The 8,667-nt window shown below is 41.1% G+C and overlaps 1 protein-coding gene across 3 annotated transcripts in view; it reads left to right on the top strand.

Moving 5' to 3' along the window:
- MPPED2 (metallophosphoesterase domain containing 2) overlaps window positions 1-8,667 on the top strand; it is a 149,414-nt gene that overhangs the window by 50,077 nt on the left and 90,670 nt on the right. For 2 of the 3 annotated variants that reach the window (XM_026041186.1, XM_026041185.1), the window contains exon 2: window positions 1,038-1,194. The gene's annotated coding sequence lies outside the window, so the exon portion shown is untranslated. Of the gene's footprint in view, window positions 1-1,037; window positions 1,195-8,381; window positions 8,436-8,667 lie in introns of those variants that run through there. The other variant, XM_026041187.1, reaches the window with a different exon arrangement.

Raw genomic sequence — 8,667 nt, forward strand, 5'->3', positions numbered from 1 at the left:
GGCTGTCAAGGTAATAGGCGTCTTCTGAGCACGTTGAAATTCTTTTGTTCTCTTGTTAAAAGTTCATTATTGCAAAACATGACAAATTGATAAATTTGATGAAGTATGTCATCTGGTAGTTCTTTGCCATCTTATTATTGTGTGACCCAGACCCTGAACTGGGTCTATATGACTCTATAATGAATAGAGATATCAAGGTAATTTGAGATGCTGGCTATTGGATTAAATCTTGGACAATTTAAAAGCATAGTTTTCTTTTGTTTTTGTCTTTGAATCCAGGCTTTAAAAATTCTAGAAGCCTAATTCTTTTTCCTATGAGTCATAGAAAAATATTTGATTACAAGATGTGCAGGGTCCAATGGCCAAAAACTTGGAGTCCTCTTCAGTCAGTGACTCCCAACACCTGCAATTGAAGGAGAAGTCAGTGGAGCTTTCTGTGGGTGTAGCATTTTGGTCTCACAGATTGCTTTGACAGACTGAATTTTCTGTAAATACATATGTTATACATACATTCCCATATAAGGATAGGAATTCTTAAAAGAGAAAGTATTTTTAGAAAAAGAAAATCAATTAGCTTATAGATTAGGGCAGTCTTGTGGGCCTTAATTTTTACCTTATTAATTTGGAAGCATTGAAAATATGTAGCAGTGTTCTGTTGTGACAGAAACATAGAAATGAACAGGCTGATAAATCAATCAGGAGACGGGTGAATGTTTCAAAACACCGGTGTGGATAGATTTTCAGATTTTTGAACCAAAGGTACTGAGGAATGGGCTGCCAGTGATAATTTCTCCTGTTAGCTGCCATTGCTACGAATAGAGAACCGCAAATATGAAATAATGTACCTGTTGTAGAATAGCATGTTGTAGAAAATACACATATAGTATATTTTCTTTGTAGTCTGCAGTGTGAATATAGTAGTGTAAACTTGAGAGAAGAGAAAGTAATGAAGCAAAGATCAATGAATCTCTGCTTTCTCTTTTGCTTTCTGCTTCACCATTTTGACATTTTTTCTCCTTTCTGCTCCTCTTCTCCAGGGCTGAGGTGTCTCACTGGATAAGCGTTTGTGATCATGGGGGTGCTACAAAGAGACACTGCAACTTTACTCTGCCTCTTGGCCACTGTCAAAGGCTATGGTGTCTGCAAGCGTGAAAGAACAAAAGGAATCGTTGGGACTTCGAGACAGCTGCAAAGGTATCTGGATTAAATTTTGTGTTTTTAAACTGTTTCTAATTTTAAAAAGGCATATTTTGAAAGTAAGATCACAGGTTTGAATGACCCTGCAAAAAGTGAAATTTGAAACTTAAGTGCTTTATCAGAAAATTCTCTCAGAACTCCACTCTAGTGAGCATCCTATCTGTATATCCTCTAACAGAAAGAAATTTTCTAGTTTATTAATTCAACTTTATAATTAGTCATATTGATAATTAAATTGTATAAATCCACATACAGAAACTTGTGGTTATTATATTATATATTAGGATATGTGACCTTTAAGAAAAGTTTGTTTATAGAACTACTCTCTTTCATATCCTCTGCTGTGTGCATGCCATTATGATGTTGTAGATATAATTCAGATAAATTTGCAAATCAGCACTTTAAAGAAATCGTTACTTGGTATCCTTGACCACTACTTGATGTTGATTATTTCCATTTGTGCATAAAAATGCTGATAGTACTGTGATAAATATCTTGACATAAATACCTTGATCTACACTAGCACAATTTCTAATGTTTTAAGGGCTTTTTTTTTTTTTTTTTTTACATCCTGATTTATGTTTAATACAGCAAGTACATGGCTAAGTGGCAGGAGGAATAACGTATAGTTGGCGGTCCATCATCTGCATTCCCTTGGCATTAGGTGTAACACTGGCATGAAAATTGGAGGCCCTGCTCTAAATTTTCCAGCTGTCTCTGTCTCCCTGTGATCTTTTTTTGTACACATTTTCTGTCAAGTTTTTGAATATACATGCTTATATTCATTTCTTGAGTGTGTGTGTGTGTATATGCCATATTCATAAGACACAGGTACAACTGAATAGATTTTTTTTTTTTTTGTCGTAATTCCAGTGTATTTACTGATTCAGACAAATCCTTAAAACCTAAGGTACCTTCTTACTTTGGCCCCTTGCTTACAGATTTCTATGCAAGTTTGTCTGGTTTGTTTTCATTCAAATGTATGACTAAAGCAATGTTAGGATCTTTTCCTTGCCATCTTCAGTTCTTATTTATAGAGTGCGTTTATAGCTTTAGGAATTGTTAACTTCTAGGCAATAAATGTCATTTTATTTCTGAGGTTACATTTGTTAGTTTTCCTTAGTGGAAACTGTAATATGTTGTCTGTTTTGGTCTTTTTTTCTGCTGCCCCAAGGGACTTGGGTTTTACCTAGGATTTGCTTTGAGCAGGATGATGTTCTTAATTCAGCAAATGGTTACAGGTAGACAAGAGTGCCAGGATCAACATGGTGCTCTATTGAAAGAGCTTGTGCCAAGCTTTTTATTTGAACGGTTTGGAGGAGACATGGTGTCACTAAATTCCCTAAAGGGAATTTGGGCAGGAATATTGCATAGTATTTTGAGTACATGTTTCAATAAGAACTATTAAAGTAATACTTTACATGCTTCGCTTTTTACATTTACTCTCCAGTTTTACAGCCCTTGCCCTGCTTTTCTTGTATGCTGGTAGTATTTCTGTTTCATTATTTTTCAAGCAGAGTTTGATGACACTGATTTAGCAGTTTCTCACAGTTCACTGCTTCAGTTTTCATCAAATTATACTTCTAGTTACACTAGACACTTTCATCATCAATTTCCATATGCCTCAAAGACATGCAGGGACCAGTTTGCCAATACTGAACTCAAATGCTAGACAATCCCGCAATAGAGATTTTTTTTCGTAGAGTGTCTGAGACAATATAGAATTGCTAAGTTCTTAGCAAGTGCTTACAGCTTGTGTGCATTGAAAAACTAGACAATAACTGCTACAGAATATTGATTTTTAAAATGTCAAATCATGGGATAAAAATGAACGTCAGCCAGAGAATACACCATCAGATTTTATCCATTTCTTTCTAGAACTCTATCTTAACATTAGAGTGCGCTGCGCTGAATTGAAGCTTATTTCTCTTGCCATATGATGTAGGCTTCTCGATTACCTTGCAGTGTGTTTTCTATATAATAGTTTGATAATTTTGGTAGTTAGCAAATAATAAAGATTTTTTCTTTCAGGCTCTTGCTGAAATATACCTTTAGATCAGCAGTGTTACTGGGATATTCAGAGTGACAAAACTCCGGTAAATGACTGCAGAAATCTTTTCCTTCTTTTAAGGAGGCCTGGTCCTAACTTTGTGTTCAGATTGGAGAGATCTCCATGTTGGAATGTTTGACCCCCTTGGAAAGCTTTTCATAATATTTATTCTATAGTTCCTTACCCTTTTTCTATAAAGGGAGCACATCCCTGGCTCAGAGGTAATTTGAAGTCTGTAAACTGGAACTAGATGCAGATATGCTAGAGACCATGATTCTTATGTCTGGCGAAAGCATAGATTTAATTACGCACAGCATGAAATGAAACTCAGGTGCCTATTTGTTTGGATATAAGAGGTTAACTCTAGCAACTGCTGACAGCAGTCATCAGCAGGTGAGTTTTTAGTTATAGCTGCAGCTTTCAGTAAATTTTTAAGATGAAGTAGGAGTAATATTCTCTCTTCTGTACCACTAGGTAAATATATTTTCACTGTGAGGTAAGACTTGCTTTGGTTTTGCAATGTGTTTTCAATGTGGATTTTTGACTGATGTTGAGGAGAATTTCATATGTAAGTTTAGTAAGTGCAGTAGGGAGCTTCTCATGGGAATAGAGAGGAGAATTCTACTGTTTCTGTGGGGATTTCAGTTCATTGAATTTGTCATTTGCACAACTTTTCTGTGTAGCAGATCTTGCATCTTCAATGTCTATGAGTAAACCTAAACGTTCCTACTGTAATGTCTACAATAACTACCATGCATCAAACGGTGATTGCATTTTAATTTATATACAAAACTGCAGTCACTGCTCTACTATGAAGGAATCAATCATTAGATTTAATTTTGAAAACAGAATGTATTGTAGCCGGCAAAAACAAAAATTGAGAAGGGTTTCTTCTCTAGGTACACTGACTGGTAGTAACACTGGGAATTTCTTAGAAGGGCAAATGATTCACCTGCAGAATTTTTGCATCACTTTTTATTTCTTCAGAGAGCAAGTGGGAATGTTCCAATCAAATATTTAATTTAATTTAATCAGGCAAAGCAGCAGACAACCATTATCCTGTGACAATGTTCTGGTCCATCAAATATAAAAAGAATGCCCAGAGGACAACTGGTGATATTTCCTTCACTAGTCTTACTTGATGCTCTATCAGCATTACAATGATCTCTTCTTCTTTATCTGGAGATTCTGACAGAAGGCTCGAGTATCACTTGCTTGTAAGATTTGTCTTTTTCACAGGACAAAGCTGGTGCACTTACATGGAGAGGGAAGAAGGTTGTAGTGCAAATACCCAAAAGCAATGATCCTTTGGCATTTGAATTCGGTTTTTATGATTTCATTAGCTGGTAGATTCTCACTGATGTATTCTTACAGGAGAGAAGCTGTAAGAGCTAAAAAATACAAACAAACAAAAAAAAAACCCAATAGTCTCAATCTTTAAAAATGGAATCTTCTGTATGTTTTTTTGTTTCTTTAATCCTGCACTTTTTTCTGTTGTATTGATATTCTTGTGATGAATGCACACCAAATTTTCAGTGACTGTCAGAATATAGATGGTGGAAGAGACCAAGTAAGCTTTTCACCCACTGAACTATTTTCTGCAAATTTGGAATGTCATATCTCTTTCATGGGATATAAGGGGTAAACCAACACAGTACAGTTTCCTCCAATTGTCTTCTGTTCCACAGTTTGGAAGAATATCTACTTTAATGAGGGGAAGGGAGCTGTTAAACTATGATCTGCACTGAAACATAGTGAATCCATTGGCTTTATGTAGCTGAAGTCCAGTCCACCAGATAAAACTCACCTTTTGTAGAATAGCAAAGCGAAGCACATGTATAATCTGTAGGTGACTTACTAACTCAGTGGCACATCCCAGGCTCTGTGGGATAAAATCTGTTTGTTCCTGCAATACCAGGTGAGACGCTCCATCACTTTGGTCTTAAAGTGGCCCAACATCCAGGAAATGTTTCAGTTAAAAAAAAAATAAAATAAAATCTGAAAATCTGATACTATCGCCAAACTAAAAGAGAGTGTGAGAGCAGGGCCTGGTTTATTTATTTATTTATTGAAAGTGCAGCATATTCTGTGCTGCTCTTGGTTCTGCACTGCAGTCTACTACAGTCAGTATTATGCCAGCATGGATATTTGTCAGACTGTACTGGGAACCAGACTGAGGAACTGATCTCATGCCTTAATACTTTACCTTTTTTTTTTTTTTTTTTTTTTTTTTTTTTTTTTTTTTTTTTTTTTTTTTTGAGTTTATTTTTTGCTCCTGTGTGCTCTGCATCCTTTTGAGAAGTAGGAGGGGAAATAAGAGGAGTAAGAGGGGGAGTTGAGAAAGCATACTTAAAGTGGTGAAGTAGATTGCTGTGTATTATGGAATACGGCCTTGTAATCTGGTCTTGCCTCTTTTGGCCAGATGCGATAGTACCTTACTCTTGGAAATCTCAGTGAAGGACTGAGAACTGGGGTTGCTGGGTAACATTTGTCTCAGATCAGAACTGTAACTACAGATTGGTATCATATGTATGTTTGAAAGGATTTTTTTCCTTCCTTTCTGTGCAAGAGATCACTCAGAACTTTTAAGCATTCAGGGAATAAGTGCCCAGAGACAGACTTTAAATGATGCCTTTCTTATTATATAGCTTTACTGGTGCTTAGGGAAGTGTCCTGAAAGTTTTTGATCCTTCTTGTGTTTGGCTTAAAGCTGAAACAGTGGTACCTGGGAAGGGTGCTAGAGACGATAGGTTTTGAAGAACATGTATGTTTACCATGAAGCTCTAATGCAGTATGGTTTTGACCTGCATCAGCTAGACTTTTACATTTGATAATAGCTATTTTAAAAAAATCCTTTTAAGTGAAAAAAAAAAAAAGGGAGCAAACCCACTTGCGAACATGGATAAGATTTAAAAACAGGTGTAGTGTGTGCTTTTGCCATTGCAAATAGAAAAAAAAGTAAACAAAAGCTGCTTGTTCAGTTTTTCACAAGGAGAAAAATCAGTCCTGTGACACTCAGCTTATTAACTTTTCAGATAAATCTTGGAGATTTTCATGTCAAGTGTATGTTAATATATCTACATTCTAGCCACAATAAAGATGCATGCTAGTTTTCTGTGCTTTGATACCTGCCTGTTGATGTTGCCACTGTAATTTAGAAAAGAAAGCAAAGAAATGAAACTGTCTTCCTCAGAAAGCCCATTGACCAGTTTAGGAAAAACATTTTCTCTAAGGTAGCAGCTGTAGGGCAGCACATTTCTGAAAGTGAGTAAGACTTTAGAAAATGTTCAGTTTTCAGAAAGCAAGTAGTTTGTTAAGATAGTTCCATTCTGTGCTTTTGAGTTTGCTGAGTCCATATGAAAAGCAGTGCTCCTGATGACTGTACTGACTGTGGATTTTGTGGCAAGCATTTAGTATACTGAAAAGAGGTGGCCTTAGGATCAGGCCCTGCTCCTGAATCACATGGGATAATGCTTTGGGAATAGCTCCACTAAACCATGTGAAGTAACTTCAAAAGCATGTGTTTTATAAGAGGACTTGCAGATTAGTCAAATGCTTCTTTAATTGCTAGAAAACTGTGACACTGAGGTAGTGTCCGATTTATGTCTTGCTGTACAGTGTATCGCAGGAAAAGTCATTGAGCTTTCTAATTCCCAAGCCTGTTACCTGCCCAGATTTTCTACCCTGTTTCTGCTGATCTGGAAGCTCATTTCTGTAGCATGGTGGCTTGAGATTTGGTGCAGAGTCACCAATAGCAGAGAAGTTCTCCTGATGCAGGTGCAGCTAATGCAGTGCCATTCTGAGGCAGACCTGTTCCCCCTTCATCCTTTTCCCTTCCCTCCCTTTCAGGCAAACAGTCCTTGGAAAGGTTGTTTTGATGAGGACAACTCCTCTGTGGACCATTTAGTCTAAAACAAGAATTTTCTTTTGGTCGTTCACAGCCCCTCTACCAAGAGGGGAAAAAAACAATACTAAAAAAATGACACCGGACAGTCTTCTGTCAAACATGGAAGAAGTTCTACACTTTAATTTTAGGGGTGATTTTTCTTCTTAATTGGCCTTGCTTGTGCGCAGCCCCGTGGCTCCTGGCAGGTTTCCCTCTGCAGTACCCTGGCTCCTTCTCATTGTTTTCAGCAACAAAGAAAGACCTGTCTCGTTGCCATGCATGGCCAAAGGTCGGCCAGAATCAACATTATTTTAAAATCTATAGTGCACTGCAGGTTATCATTCTTAGAGGCCTGCTAGTAGCTTTTATTTCTCTGTCATTTGGTTTTCATAATTCTTCGGAAATGCCTCCCTCTTTTCCTTGTGCTGCGAGTGCAGGAGTGCGGCAGTCCCTTGCCCGTTGTTTTTACTCTTAAGAACAGACAGGCTTGAGCTTTACTTGGTTACTGGTGGGGCTGCTGCCACAGTTGTTGAGGGTCGTTTTGTAAGGAAAATGTCATTTTGTCCCTTTCAAAAGTGCCCTGAAACAGTGTAGAGCTGCAAATGATGCCAGTATGCTCCTGTTTCTGGTGTCTTTGGGGGTAGAAATTGCTGTCTTAACAGAAGGACAGAGCGCTGCATGGTTATATATCTCGAGCTGAAACGTGCGGGTCAGGGAAACCGGTGCGGACATTTCGCCCCAAACCCGCGGCCCCGGTTACACTTGTGTACGGCTGCCTGTCGGTATGGAGCCGGCTGGCCCGCGGAGGAGCCCCGAGGAGCCGTGTGATGTGCGGGCCGGCCCCTCCCCATGGGCGCTGCCCCTTGCCCGGCTTTGTGGCCGCCAGTGTCGCCACCTTGACCCCGGCGCGGCGGCTGCTCAGGGCGGCCTCTCGTGCCGCCTCGGCGGGGGGAGCGTTGCGGCACCGGGGAAATGCAGCAGCGCTTCCCCGCTCCCTTCCTCCCTCCCTGCCCGGGGGGGTGAAGTGCGAGGCGGCGGGAGGAGCCGCGTGCGGGGTGTGCGCGCGGGGGTGTGTGCGAGCAGCGCGCCCTGCTTCCCGGTGCCTGCTCCCTGACCCCAGAGGCAGCCCCGCTCACTGCACCGCGCCTGCCGCCGCCCCGCTCCCAGGCCGCCGGGCACCGCCGCGGGGTCGGGCGCAGCCTCTGCCCCGGCCGCGCTCCCGCAGCCCCATGGAGCGGCCCCGCTGCCCGCGCTGAAGGCATCGCCGACCCGCAGCGAGAGGCGGCTGAGGGAAGAGGGGAGGTGAGCGGAGCTGGGGGGGTCCGACGGGCGGCAGCGCACAAAGCAGCGGGTTAGAGGTGCCGTGTCACGGGCAAGCGCGGGCGGAGCAGCGGGCAGCGCTCCGGCGGCGCCGCCGGGGCCAGCCTCCTCCGAACAATAATAAGGATAAAACGGGCTGCCCGCTCCGCCCGCCTTCCCGCCGTGCCCGCCCGCAGCCCCGCGGGGCGGCTGTGCGCGGCGGCGCCGGGGCCGC

This window comes from Nothoprocta perdicaria, unplaced genomic scaffold (assembly GCF_003342845.1).
Source record: "Nothoprocta perdicaria isolate Ctin4 unplaced genomic scaffold, notPer1 scaffold_28, whole genome shotgun sequence".
NCBI classification, from domain to species: domain Eukaryota; kingdom Metazoa; phylum Chordata; class Aves; order Tinamiformes; family Tinamidae; genus Nothoprocta; species Nothoprocta perdicaria.